The 16,256-nt window shown below is 31.2% G+C and overlaps 1 protein-coding gene across 3 annotated transcripts in view; it reads left to right on the top strand.

Moving 5' to 3' along the window:
• LOC111003883 (solute carrier family 12 member 6) overlaps window positions 1-16,256 on the top strand; it is a 162,624-nt gene that overhangs the window by 80,567 nt on the left and 65,801 nt on the right. The window lies entirely within an intron of this gene.

The raw sequence follows: 16,256 nt of genomic DNA, 5'->3' as shown, positions 1-16,256 counted from the left end.
GTTTTAGATGCTAGGATTATTAAATTTAATAATTAGTCTTGTATAGTAATGTAAGAACGTTTCTTTAATGACTTTCTTTCATTTCTTCATAAGCGGAGCGGATATCAGATACAATAAATGTCAGGTACATCGTGGAACTGTTAAACAATGAAATACTTATCCAATTTAAGGGACTAGATAAAGTGTATGACACTAGAAATAACTAATTATAAACCCGTATTTTACAAGACATAAACCCATTCTTAATATTCCCAATATATCTTATTCAATCAACTTTCCTAGCGGAAATATATTTCCATATGACAAAGAGAATTGTCATGATATACTAACCTATTATAGGCGCCAAAGTCAGGTTTCCAATACCAGAGCATAACATTGATATACCAAGTACTGTGTTATATTTCTCTGGTCCAACAGCATCAGCTATCACCAACACAAAAAAATATGAAGAGATCAAATCTAACACATCGAGAAACGCCCAGTATTGTAAATAACGTTAGAACAGCCGTCACATTGTCGAATGAAGAAATGCCTGGAAAGCATTTGATTAAATTTTTCTTATACCTATACAGACAGGGTGGCCGAAAAAAGAGTGTCAAGTGATGGTTCAGAAATAGAACACCTTAGAGGCACCCCCATATATGTTCTACGATTTTTTGTTACTTTAGGAGCAATATATTTTTTCTGTTTTTGGCGAAATTCCGCGTTTAAGGAAATCTTTGGGTGTATCTTTTAAAATAAATAAGATAAACAATTGTTCCTCTTTTTATTACTTAAATTAATAACTAGCCTCTTTGACTTTAAAACACAAATCCTACAACTTTTTTGGGACAAAATGAGTGGTCACTCATTATTGACATTTTTTATCTTCAACCAAAAACAGGTTGGTATGTTTAAGTGTTGACTTCTCATTAAATTCCAATATTTATTAGATATATATCCATTTAAATAAAAACCTAGTCTTGTAACAAAAGTGAGAATGATGACGAAAATATAAACTCTATTGCTTCCGTATTTATGAAACCACTTTCTGAGTACAATTAGAAAAATCCTTGTCAGTAAACCTCCGAGCGCAACGAGTGTAAAGGCCCACGCTATATCACCCTGAAAAGTGACAATTAATTAAATCCCTTTTCAATGGTTGATTATTCATATCAATATTTAAATGGTGGCTTAGTACGCTTAGGGTCTATTTTACAATGTCCGGATAAGTTCCAAATAAGCTATTTATTACTTATTGGTAGGATAAACACTATTGTTGCGTTTCACGACTGTCAGGTAGCGAAGCGAGCGAACTGTCAATAGCGAAATTTCTTCGGAACTGTTATCTTCCGAATAATTTATGCGTTGTATAGCCCTTTGGTACTTTATCCATACATTATGAAACAGACCCTTAGTATGTATAACTAAGGTAGACAGAGATAACTAATTGCCTATTCAATAAGAAAAGTGTCAGCCTCACGCCGACTTTGACTCATAAAGAATTATAGCCTTCTATAAATAATTTGGCTAGTATATAACGTCCAAATAAGTTTAAGTATATAGTGGGCGTTTAGAACGTATCTCATAAAATGTTTGTGCCATACACCAATATCTCAATCTATACCAATAGCGATATGAAAATCACGACGCTAGAATGATATTTTTAGTAAGAAATAATATTCAATTACGGTTTGTGTTATGTCTACCCTATAGTTTATTTAGATGTCTGAGACATCAAGTATTTAAAATATTTATCGGTGTTCAATTTGAAACGATGCGATAAAGTACTTCTTAACTTAGTTCGCTCCATTCAAACGAATTGAAAGCTGAAGGTATCATGTACATGTATGTATGACAAGTCCATGATAAGAGATTCACACCCACGTCGACTGATAAGGAGTACGATTTAATGAGTTCAACGTCAATTATTTTTCTCACACGATGTCTGAAAACATTATATCAACAAAAACATAACGCAACGTACGTATTTCTGCATCAAGAATCGTATATAAAACTATGAGCTGTAAATAATTAAGCAGGTCTGACGAGGAATTATTATTCTAGTGAATTCCATTATAACTAATAAATTCGTACTCATCCTTCTCGAAAGGCAGAAATTGTTTAAAGACTTAAAGCATCTTATGTTAGACTAACAAGTTTCCGACATGGTTTATGTATTTTATCTCTTAATTTGTTTAAAAGTAATATAAATACAAAAACGATATAATGTTGATCTTAAAACTTGCGATATTCCTTTTGTTTTTGTTTCGAATTACTTTAAGCTATGCTGATGATACTTTATTGGACAAAAACTTTGAAAAAATCTTAAATGCAGACATCAAACAATGAGCAGTAGTACTGAAAAATAATTTAGTCTGCTACGAGAAAAGATACAATTTCACTTAAAGTATCTGAATATACATCCTTTTATTAAAAATAAACCTATTTTACTTAGCTCGTTTGATACAATACTATAATTAAAAGCTTCTTTCGCTTTAGCCTGAGTTAGCACAAATAATAAAGATACATAAAACTTTCTTTATCTTTTATCTCTAACTTACGACCTGCATTTGTGTCTGCGGGTGTTTTCTGCGACATTTCAGTGTGTTCTTTTAGAAGCAACTTCATTTCTAAACAAAGGAAAGATTAAATACAATCAAAAAGTACATAAGATATTAAATACTTTCATTTTCCATTCAGTTCCATCAATTTGTTATTGAATATAGAATAAAAAAATCTTAAATCGATAAATATTTTAGATGTGTGTTTGAATGTTTTTATCTATTGTGATTATGGAATATTCACTAGTTTCATATGGAATTTCTTCCTTCTTCAAATGCCAGGCGACTGGCTGCATCAAAACTCAGGCATAAGGGTACCCCTGTGTCCATACCATTTTGTGGTCAGTTTAAAAATGAGAGGCTGAATAAACGAAACAAAAACTGAAAAATACTCATAACTTTAAAATAGAAAAATCTATTGAGAATATCTACGCACAAGATTGTCCGCAACGCACCTTTTCATGTCTGTCAAACTGTCATACTCCACTTGAAGCTTTTACGTACTGTATCTGAGAGGTAGTTGAAAACTGAATTTGCTAAATGTTTTTATATTAAATAGCAAGATATTTTTTATCATCACTAAAAACCTAAATTTTAGTATTCAATACTTGTACTTAGCCTGTATAAATAAATAGTATTGGTTGATTTATTTTTAGTACTTGCATATCATTAATCAACATGACAATTCACTAATGTCCAATTAAACCTAATGTCAATTAAGCCGTCCGTTGATTTATAGGTGATCAATCAATCTTAATGATAGTAAGTCTCTGGCTATTTAAAAAAGCCACCATACCAAAATCACATAATTAAAATAGTATTGTATGCATAAAGCTGTATTATCTTTATGAAAATAATATATAATACAAACCAACAATTGTTTGCGTAACACTGATTGCAAGAATACGTTTCTTTACGAAATATTCATTTGTTATCGTGTTTGATATATTACAAATTAGTCCGTACGCAACATAAAACAAATTTAATATCAGATATTAAAAATAAACTTCAAGAGAAATATATTTAACTACCTGAAATACACCTTGAAAAATTAGGAATATGATTTTATGATCTGCAAAGACGGCGCAAAATACACCACAGTTATAGAACAACGCGCCAAATTAAATTAGTTAAATAAATTAAATCACAATAAGTTAAATGTATTAAATACTTTTTGTTTGTTTTTTCCCTTTTATAAATTCTTTTTGTTGTAAAATGTATCATGTATTCCATCTTTGGCTATATTCTCAGTGTATTTGTTTGTATATATAATAATAATATTATATATAATTTATATTAGCTGTAGGAGTACTTAATAAATGAATAAATAAACTGTATGCCTCTTTGACAGCACTCTAAGTAGCGGTGCTGTTAAAAACCTTAAAAATATTACGCAATCACTGGCCTTTCCTTAATTACCACAAAAGTGAACATAAATTAAAATAACGATTGCGCTCAACAGCGTGTCTGGACAAATCATAAAGTATTCAGGCAGTTCAGTAAAAGGCGGAATGATGGGACTTCCTCTGGTCTGTGTGATTGGATTTAATAAGATGATGAAGATTAACAATGTTACAAAATGCGATACTGTTTTCGATTCCTTTAGAAGTAATAGTTGTTGTCAAAATGTATTGAGGCTAGGAAAGTGAGAAATGACGGAGACTTGAATTAAAAATTACTAGTCAAAATAGAACACGTACCCAAAAGTGCAGCAGACATCGCCGAAATTCCACATAAGAATGTTATTATTATTGATTTCATACCCATTAAAATAATTATTATAAATTATTCCATAGCAATTCAAGTGTGTTCCAAGTATTGCCTAAAATTGAATAATGTGAAAAATAAACCAAGTCTATGCTAGTCTATTACTTGTAAAAGTAAAATTACTAAATATACGAACAACAGCGTATAACATATTTAAATTGGGAAATGTCAAGTCGTAAAGAAGAATGAGTGAATTATTAAGGCAATTCCTAAAAGCAAACTAGCCAACCAAGCTAACATATAATAAACCGCAACCACCGCACCGCATACTAAAGAATACCATTTCCAGCGAGTTAATTATTATGGATTAGAAGGCAGACATCGGGATTAAAACTCAAGAAATGTTCTTACTATATTAATAGTAACTGCTATAAGGATCGCAAAGCCATAACATCCATCCGGTGCTACTAATGCGTACCTTTTTGTTTTATCCATTTTCATTAAGCCTATTTTTTCTTTGTTGACAAGTGTTCACTCTACACTCAATAAAATACAATAGTAAAATAAGGTATTGGTTTAATTAATAATACAAGTTACCAAATTGTATATAAAAAGCATTTAATGCATATATGGAATTAAAGCCTCACTAACTTATGACTACAGTTTGAATTGCACAATTGGCACTAATTCTGATGCTAATGTAAATCTTGGCTTATACCTAAAAAAATTTAGAAAATAAAAAACGGCTTAATGTAGAAAGTTGCCAATACTTTTATTATTTTGTGAAGTAATTTCCGGCCCTCTCTATACATCGTCGCATTCGAAGGAACCAACGAGAAAAGCAGTCCCATTTTTCTTAGGGGTCTTCTATAGCATTTTCGTACGCTTCCACCCCATCTTCCGCTCGTAAAGCGAATATCTAGAATTTTATCTTTAGTTCTAGGGACTAAATGAAAGTGGCATGGCGTGTTTCTGGTCGTCGGTTAAATTATGGGAATCCATTTGGTACAAAGCTTCTTGACGCTTAAATTCAATGCAAATAGCAATGTTTCTAACTACCAGTTCTAAACATTTTCACTTAAAGACTATTGTGTACACGAGTTAAAATGTTGTAGTAAGTTAACTAGATCATCGGTTCGGTCATTTATCGCATTAGGACTGGGATAGGATTAAAATGCAGTGTGATGCCGAAAAATTAAATTACGTTATTTCCATAAAAACGTTCAGTAAACCAATTTTGGAGGTTGTTGTAACTCGTGAAAATTTCAATCTGCGCCTTAATTCAGCCGTATCTGTGCACACGTCTAACAATGTTTTTTAAATTGTATAACAACAGAAAAAAACTCATATTAGAAGCTCTTTAATAAGTTTTATGATTCGCCCATCGACGATTTATATGTATTTTCAATTGTAAAAAAAGCTATCAAAATTAAATAATATAATTAATTGTATTGAACTTGGCTCACTTAAATATATAAACGTAAATAATTAACGTATGAAAGCTACATTATAATTTAAATACGCAAACAATCATAAATCAATCACATTCGTTTATATAACATTTTGTAAATTATTTATTAGTAAATGCTGTATTATTTAGCATCAATAAAAAGCCGCTTTGGCGCACATTGTTCCCACTGATTGGTATTGCCTAAGACCAACCGTCTTATCGCAACAACCATTACCAAAATATAATGAGCAGTCATGTGCGCAGGCAAATAATTGCGTAAGTAATTAAAATATACTTAAAATTATCATGAATTTTATCTCCAATCTGGAAAAGGCTTGACAATATTACCTCATATTTTTAAAAACCAATTCAGTTCTGATAGTAAACGACGTGAAGTTATTAGTGTTTTTACTGATAATTAGTGCACAGCTCGGCTTCGCACACAGCATGGTCAGTCAAACTCTTAACAACTGTAATTTGGAAGTAGTCTAAGGCTTATCTTAGATACTAACAAAACAACGATATTAATAATATCATATAATTCTGTTCCTTGCAGTTTCGTGAGGATTTGTGAGTGATTAGCACTTTTGTCGGTTCCATATTGTTTTATATGGAATGGAAATGGTAACATTAAATAATTATAATACGTGGGTACGTGGAACCGACAAAAGTGCTAAACCAAATAGCGTTATAAACTTCACCTGGTCTGATAATTATTTTATAACACAAGTGTGTGTTCGACCATAAAAAATATTTGCCGCACAAAAGGCCTCTGTTGTTGAATTTGAAGGGTGAAGGTTTTAAATAAATAAAGCATATGACATACTTTTCAATAAGAGTTCATAAGTATTACTATTTATATTTATAAGTTTCAAATGTTACAAAACTGTATTACTGTGGTGTACACAGTTGAAAGCTAGTTTTAATTTTTAATAACACTTCCACCATGTAGTCTCGCAACGTTGTTGGCCGGGGCTGTCAGTCACATCTGCTACAATTTGGCGACAATTAATTGTAACAGCATGTCACGGTGAGCCCGGAAGTCCCGAAAAGCTGACGTATTGGTCTCATCTCGTCTTTGTTGTTATTTTTATGTCACATTCTCTCACAACTCTTTTAATTTGGCAGTAGTATGTTACCGAAGCAATGTTTTTTCCTTTCTACCATAAAAATAAGAGCTATAAGATTTCATTGCGTATATTTTATAAAGTACAAATATATGATTCTAAAATGTAAAATTTTTTTATAGGTTACTTTTTTGTTAAATTATTATTATCAGTGAATTTGTATTATTTAGCATACATATCCTGTGATTAAATATTTTGGAGAACACTCGGAACACTGAGTCAAATGTGAGAGTGATATTTAAGAAGACTGTTGTATACCTAGGTCAAAATATGATTGTTACAGCGTCGGGACGTGACCACTACCCAGCACCTCTGATCTTTTCGGCTGCCTCTTCGCGTCAAAGACCGCGGAAGATCGTCACCGACTATTTCACGATGTGATTTCTCGATTCCGGAAATCATATTCTGTTTATATAATAGTGCTTTGCGTACAGCACTTCTCTCATATTATTCCTTGCATATTCATAAGTTAAGCGGACTTCAGTTGGCACCAGTCTTGGAAGGCAGCTTCCGTACATCTGATTCCTAAAAAAGGCGATCGGTCTGATACGTCCAACTAATGCTCAATTCTTATATAATGAAAACCACAATTAACAACCAGCTCCTGAGCTAAAGATACCTCAGGAGCTAATTGTTAATAAAGCCATACATAAGAACGTATGGCTTTCGTCGGGTGTGGCATAGAGCACAATCTTTCAATGCTTTGCTTTTCTATGCTTCTTTAGTTTTCTCGCTAATCGGAGTATTAAGGTCGTCATCCCACAAGGCTGTGTCCTATCGCCGACCATATCAATGATATGTTGCAACTTAGCAACATTCATTGCCATGCGTACGACAGCTCTGATACTCTTCACACTGGTCGGGCAAGTATTTCTCGGGCATTGTCGATGAGTACTGGAACACACCAGAAACTGTCGATGAGTACTGGAACACTCAACTCGAAACTTTGCTAAGTGAATTCTTTTTTCTTCAGACTTCTTCGAAAAACTAGTCCAATTTATATCCATATAGAAAACACACGTTTTCTGCTAAAAAAACACCATTTTTCGCTACTCTTCTCTTTAAAAAACTCTCCATAAAGCTTCAGCTAGCATCGGATTTTTGGGCCTTGATATATCGAATGACATTCAGTTTCATGGTCATTTGGAACGAAAGGCGAAGTTAGCCTCTAAGAAGCTTGGTGTGCTCAGCAAGGCGAGACAGTACTTCTCATATACTTTAAATATATTACCAAAAGATTAGCTTTTAAGGGAATAAAAGCGCCTACTTGCTTTAATTTTTATAATATTATGATTCCAGCCACCAGGTTAAGAGAAGTAACTCGGTAAATCGGCCAGGGACACGTTCTTGTCGATACAAAGTTTAACAATGAAAAACTGTCTATGATAAAAATTTAAGGTTGGAAAATCTACGTGACTTTGAAGCCATTATTTACGGACGTCTTTATTAATCGCAAAAGGCTAAAATATGTAAATTTTATGATAATCTCTAATCAAATTATAATTTCATATAATAGGTATGTTTTCTATCCTAGCATTAATATCGTTAACCTATAGAGGAACATATTATTAAAAATGATATTTATTATTTATGCATCCTAAACCTGCTACATAAAATCTTTATTTACGAGACATAGTAGTCATAATATTTTATTGGTGTACATTTTGATTTTCAACTATGTCGATGCGTTCGCGCATCTCATTAGAGCACCCTGTAGCGTCTAACTAGTTAAACAAATTAAGATTCTTCATAATTTTCAATAAACAGATAATAAATTATAACTATTATAATATATATATTTATTATTATATATCGAGCAGAAACACTCCGCCCTGCTCCCGCAATCGGCGAAATGTATTTGTCCATGAATAAAGCGGAGTTATCGACACAATTTTTAAATAACAAGTTTAAAAATAAAGAAAAATACTCGACAACTGAAAATATATTTTGGCTAGAGATCACGTAGATCACATTTTCAATTTATTTTTCATAAACCTACGAAACATATTCAACAATCTTCCGAGGACTAGATGAAGTAGGCCGTAGCGCAGACACATTTCTGCATCTGACGGGCTTAAGTTAATTCTTCTTAAGTTGTTCTTATGAATATTAAACAGTAATACTTCATAATGGAAACGCAATAACCGACTGTGTACAAATTTTCTTAAATTCATCAAGCAGATGAATTAATTACTCAACTTCAAATTAAAATCTATTATGTATCTATGTTAAATTATTAAATTTAAATAGGTTTTGAAGATTTGTAGTCCGTTATTAATGAACGAGAACTATAATTGAATATTTATCCGAAATAGTTTTCAGTAAGGTTGAGAATAGCCTTCGGCCCACAGAAAAACTCTTTGTGATCAAGTTAATTATTCCTGTAGATGCCTCAAACAGACGCCACTTTTAAGGCTTGTATTGAACCTTATAACGTTTAAAAAAAACTAAAACACATAAACACACAAAATTTTGAGATTTACAATCTTTATATGTAACGATAATAATTTGATATAACTATATGCTTGCAATGAATTAATTAAATTATTGCAATGCGTTCTTTAACAAAAACTAAATATCATCAATGTAAAATGATCAACTCTCTTTTAAAAATCTTATATTAGAATAATAATTATACAATTGAATACTGACTAGTTTATTTTTATTTGAAGGGCATAAAAACTCATTATTATGATTGATCATTTTATTTCTTTTTTAAACAGTAATATTCTAAAAATATAAATTAAAACATCCTTTCAACGTGCAGAAGCCGAAACTACAACTAAAAAATATATTACATTGTAGTTAGATACTTTAACTAATATGAAAAACTAAATGTACATTTCTTTTGTTGAAAATAAGGTGTGTAAAAAATATGTTGGCGTGAGAATTTCTTTCCAGAGATATAATTAAACGTTACTCATTTCTGAGGAATTTAAAAGAAAGCTGGATGTTACTTTTGTTATTGTTTCTTTTCATATTAAGTTGTTAATAGATTGCTTGTTCTTTTATGAATTGCCATATATATACAAAGGTGTATTAAGTAACTTCTTATGTATTGTATTATATTTGCTATATGTACAATCGTTATATTACATACATAATATTAGTTATTTGTGATCATAATGATCTTCGTATATTCAATGTGCTTTAGGTTCAGCTTACTTCCCGATAAAATATTCGTTATTCCATTAGTTAGTAAGACGACTAAGACTCGCTTTGTTTATTAAAAAAACATAAACACTTCACCGTCTATTTAGATGGATATAAAAATTAATTACAACATAAATGTTGAGCATTCCTCACTGTATATGTTGCGTGAACAATAAAGCAGATGTATATTTCTTTGGCTATGAGCTCTCCTAAAACAGTAAGGGAGGTACGCCACCCTTCGTGTTTATTGTATCCATCTGGTGGTGGTACCACCCCCAACTTGGCAGTGGTAGCGAACCACGAGCTAGTCCCGACGTGCGTGCGGGAAACATTTGCGAATATAACTATTGTTACGGTGCTTTTCTTTGTTAGAAAATCGAAAAATGTGAAAACGTATATATAGTGCAATACTCAAAACGCAAACGCAACAAATAACAAAGTAGTAAAAAGTATATTCTACGGGCTTGTGCATTTTAAAAATTGTTATAACTGAAAAAAAGTAATCAGTTTGAGCACAAATTTACATTCATAGCGATATCGAATTGATGTGACCCAGTGCAAAACAGTGATTGGATTTTTATGAATTGATTTCGACTTCTTGTTAGCCCGAGTTATTTAAACTAAATTAAAACTTTTCACAAGAAAATATCGTCAAATTGAAATAAAATGAACATTTATATATCTACGAATTAAGCTCGTTCATTTCTCTAATGAAACAAACATGGATTAAATTACGAACCCGTTTTGTTTTATTAATAGACATGAGGTATTAATCCGTTCAAAATAAATTGGCAATAAAATGATTTTAGTTTAAATATATCATTAACGAACGAAAGAGATTCATCAAGTTAATACTTTAACTATTGTACATTTAGAACACAACAAGTAAACGTAATGTAAATTAGTTTATAACTGATTTTTCTAATTGAATAATCTCGTATTTTATAATAATATATATAATAAGAAGCATAATTGTGCTTTAATATTAGCAAATAATTTTGGATAGAGACTCATTTAATAGCAATGTCTTCGTTAAACCTATTCAGTTTTATTTATAGGGATTGGTAAAGCTCGTTTCACGATTTTATCGATCGGATTAACTATTTTATCAGTTATTTTTCATAAGTTAGGGTTTATAATTGTGATATTTGTATGTTTTGTATAAAATTGTAATACAGATTAACCTACTAGGGCCGTATAGAATTTCATCTAATATTTTTAGTTTAAATTTATTATGTGAATCTAAAGGAAACCAAACTAATAATAATTCGTATTATTAAGTCCAAAACAGAGGTTATAGTAATACATACACTCCGCATGCCTTTTTTGATTTTTAAGGCTAAAATACATATTTGTGTAATACAAAAAATACTTAAGAATGAGTGGATTTTAAGATTAATGTAAAAAGAGTGAAGTGTTTAGAAAAATGTTTAGCAGTGGAGAAACCCCACTAATGACGCCAGATGGCTACAGTAGTATTTCGCAAGGTAAGTTTTTTGATTGAATATCATATCATATAATTTGATTGTTTTAGTCTAAAAAATATTGAAATTAATTTCTTATAAAAATGTCATTGAAGATAAGTACGTGAGGAATCTCCACAATCTTGGATATACGACCAAAAATAAAAACTATCAAAAATTCAGTTGACCCAGATTAAGAAAAACGTCGTAGCGTAAAATGAGAGCACTCCATATAATTTGTTGAGAAGTTTTGTCATTATTTTTATAGAAATACAAATATTTTTTACTCATGAAGCTTAATTGTTATTACATACATGTATTTCACTAGTATAAAAATTACATGTATCAGATACATTCCTAACTTTTTACCAGGTTTTCTATATCACAACATTTTCTATTTAACTTAAACAACTTATTTATTCAAAACAAATAACATAATACATAAAAATATACCTAATAACTAAACTTAAAATTTAATAATTAAAATATATTATTAAAAGGAGTCCCTTTAGGCAAGGTTCTGAAGATACTGGCAGCGTTAAACAACCATATTATGTTTAACTTAGAGATACATCCTGTCATAATATTAAATAAACTAAATACTAAAGAATAATCCGATGGTGACGTTATGTCTGCCTTCACGTTAACCTTCACTTTCTCAATATACTATATCATCCACTTATTTTTGGATGTTCTTTTACACGCAAACGATCAATTGATGGAGATAGACCAAAACTGTGTTCAAGGATGGGTTAATACAAAATATTGAAGAAAGTCAAATACTTGAATATTACGTAACTTATCCATTAATACACATACTTTGTAACAAGCTTAAAGTATTTTAACATAATATTTTTTGTAATATTTTCTTATTTTAAAATGATTGTGAAATAAAAGGGTGATTTCTTTGGCGGCTGGATAAACCATAAGTTTAATACGTTTAGAGACATTTAAGCCAAGGCCAGAGATAGAACCTCACGGAAGTTGAATATTTAATATCAAGGGAAATAGCTGGTATTAGACGAAGGGTATGTAAATGTATACGCCTTGAAATATTTACAAGATGACGCAAGTGTTTCACGCGGCTATGAAACACTTTATTTATCGCACTTTTATACTTAGTAATATTGTTCTTGTTTAAATAAAAGTGTTATGGATGATTAAAACTGATAGATAGTAGGAAAATTGTCAGAAATACTAAACTGGCTTTAACGAGTTGCATACTCTTGCGCTCTTGCTCTTGCCGGTATGTCATATTAGGTGTACTGTAATGGTCTCAAATTGTGTATACAAAAACCGGCATTATAGTTTATATGATGTTTATGTACCAAATATAAATGAGTAAACATGATGTGGACCATATTAAGTATTTAATATGCTGTATAAATATGTACTATATATATATATAGACGATAAATAAACTGTGGACGACCACGTATTGAATAAAAGTGCAATCAATATCGTATATTCATACAATGTCAGTACATTTCAAGGGCGATGTAATTATAGCTATACGTTGTGTTCTTGATAATATATTCAACACAATTTTTATTATTTCATTGTGAAGGGCTTTATCAAGGATTACAAACAATTTCAATGTAATGGTCGCTTATTAGCTTTTTATATTTAATAATAAATGATTTTTATTCAACTAAGAACTGCTTTTGTTTCAATGCATTTTATAAAAATACTAGCAGACTCGGCCAACCGTTGCTGTGGCTAAGGTTTTTGTTATATTACATAGTAATAAACTATTCAAGGGAAACGGTAGGAGAACTTATGTGAAACGTCGGTACTTTTAACACAGCGTCACAGCTGTTAGAATTGTTAATAAACAAATTTTCAATAAAATAAAATTGCGACTATAATTAAAGATCAAAGCTATCCTACCTCTTAAGTTGGACCAGACTGCTCACGGCGTGCCAATTTAATTTAAAATCAGTTAAGTAGTTTTGGAGTTCATCGCGGACAAACATCGTGACAGGAGATTTATATATATTAAGATTAAAATTGGAATTCGTCATCAAACATCAAGGTCAGGTGACATCTACCAACCAATGGTCTGAGAATATATTTATATGAATAACCATAAACATTAGTCGAAGGGCACCATTTTAACTAAGATACTAATCTCTTTTTATCATAGCGTGGACACTATTTGGCGGAAAGAGACGAAAGCCTCTACGTAGAAATACCTATATGTGTCTATGCAAAATTCGACAATTTTTAATGAATATATGTGTGTTTTTTTTCAGATTTTAATAGTTTAGAACTTTTTCTATCTTGACATAACGAAGAAGTGAAGGACTAACTTTCAATCACAGTAAATGCTTGTTGCACTAAAAATACAGCCTTAGCCGTTCTTTAATGGCTTTTAAGTAATTCGATAATAGAACCGCGAAAATACCTTCGAAGCAGCCGTGACCGCCCCTTACAAATGTAATAAAACGCCATGTATGAACCAGAGCAAGTTCAAGTAAAAATCGATGCAGGTATTCGGGTGAATTCGTACGTTGTCGGCATGAGTCGGATCTAGACTTCATGATTTTAGTAAAGTTCAAATTAATACAAAATAAATATTATGTTACAGTCACTGAATTGCAATCAAAGTAACATTTATGTTTTCCTTAGTTTACTCAATATAAATTGCTGAACGCACGTGTAAACAATTGACAACCAATACATGATTCGAGACCTTTATTTAAAAACATAGTATAATTTGAGACGAAAGTTTACCGTATCGATGAACACTATATAGCAGTTACGAAACCCATGAATATTTTGTATAGGATTCTTTTTTTAATACTTTTCATAGTTATGTTGCTATTCGGGTCGGAGATAAGTATAACAAATCAAATTAGTCGAAGCCATGAATATCAGGCGTTCCGAATTATAAATGTTATAAGACAATGTAAATGAAAGGAAACATTTTTATAACTAGTTTTAATATAATATAAGGCACAATTTTGCACGAGCCTAAATGCAGGAACTGAGTTAACCAACCATACCATTCATCACACAAGTTCTCTCTATCTTGGGGAAAAGGGTAGATTCCTCAATTCCTGGCAATTGTATTCAAGGGTAAATCACACATTAAGTACAAAAATATTTTCAAGAAGTTCAAACTTAGACCTCAGCGTTGAGAAACGCAACGCATCTCAAATAAGATAATATTTTATTTTACTTTATCTGTATTTTCATGCGTAAATTTAAAAAATGTTTTAACGTGACAATTTCAATATAAATTTGGTTAGTGAGGTTTTATTGGCATTATTCTGTTTATAGTTAATATTATTTGACCTTTAACCGAACGAGATCATAAAAGTTAAAACACCGTCATACGAAGTATCGATTTTTTGTAAACCCTATTAGTTCGACATCCCGACCGTAATTCTATTAAAGTCGCTAGTGCTTTTTTCGCAAAAAAATGTCATAGTAACCTTGCGAGGGTCACTCGTGTCAGTGTTATGACATTGAAAAGTTTTATAGATAAGACTATACGTACTGTATAATCTCTAAAAAGTCTCTAGCTGAAAATTATGTCATTGGGAATTTTTTCTTATAATATAATCGACTGGCGCTAAAACTTTAGTATGACCTGGCCTAATGTTGACCTCAGATAGCGTCTTTTTCATTGATCATTTTTTTTAATTATTTATTTAATTTATATATATATATATATATATTTGTATGTATACACAAGTAAATAACACACGTCAGAATTTTTTGGGCTTTCTGAGTCAAGGTTAAAAGTCACAGGCTTAAGCCACCGGGCCACCGCTTTGTAATAGGTACTATACGTATATCTAATATCTCACACTTATAAAAACGACAGTTTAATTTATTTGATAGATGTATTTTGAGTTCCATTGTGCTGCGAATAGCGCGCTGCTGCGGTCAGGGCCGCCATTCATTGTTGTGTATTCATCTAACCTACACTTTTCGTTTTTGACTTCCAACTTTAATTTTACGCTTACAAAATATTCAATCACTTTTCATAGCAACAAGATGTTTTTATATTTCCATGATCATTTTCATAGCCGTAAAGTGATCCTCTCCTTTAACTGATGCACGCCGTGACATAACACTTACGGGTATGATCATAATGTAACTGCTTTAAAAGGGATGACTGAGTGTATTAAGAGTAAATCGTATTAACTCACCCATTGTATGAACTACCATAGAATATATGAGGTTATATATCTATACTTTCAGAATTGAGTTGTGTAGTTTGTTCTTAAAAATATTAGTGTTTAAAGTTTTTTTTCCTTAGAGCAATTCGTAGGCCTGGATAGCCTAACGGCAGTTTCTAGGTCTGCGTTTATTTTTTTAATATTGCAGAACTTTAATTTAAATCATTATATGCTTGTTTTTTCTTAAATTCTTGGTCCGACCCCTTAGTAGTTTACAGAACTAAATATAGATCTAGACGTTATATTAAAAATTGCATTTCGTTAAGCTTCGATGCATAATGCATTGTAGTCCATAAAACCTAAGTAGATGTAAATCCCGTAGCACTCGTAGCAAACTATTCAGATACAGTGTAGCGGAAACTGCCATGTCGTAGGATATAATGACTAGATGCCGCATACAGAGTATTCCAATATCGCGGTCAGACCTCGAGTTAATTGCTATAGATTGCCACTTACTAAACGATACCTAATACGTATTAATAGATTTCATAAAGTTTGCTATTCATTGCTGATTATGAGGAACCAAAGAAAGTATATAAGTTATAAAACACGAACTGTTACTGTACAATCTTCGTTAAATATTAACAACAAAACTAAAGTGTATCGATTACGAGTTTTGT

Source organism: Pieris rapae, chromosome 1 (genome assembly GCF_905147795.1).
Source record: "Pieris rapae chromosome 1, ilPieRapa1.1, whole genome shotgun sequence".
Lineage (NCBI taxonomy): Eukaryota > Metazoa > Arthropoda > Insecta > Lepidoptera > Pieridae > Pieris > Pieris rapae.
The sequence above is the reverse complement of the archived record's forward strand: the minus strand, read 5'-3'. Positions and strand labels throughout refer to the sequence as shown.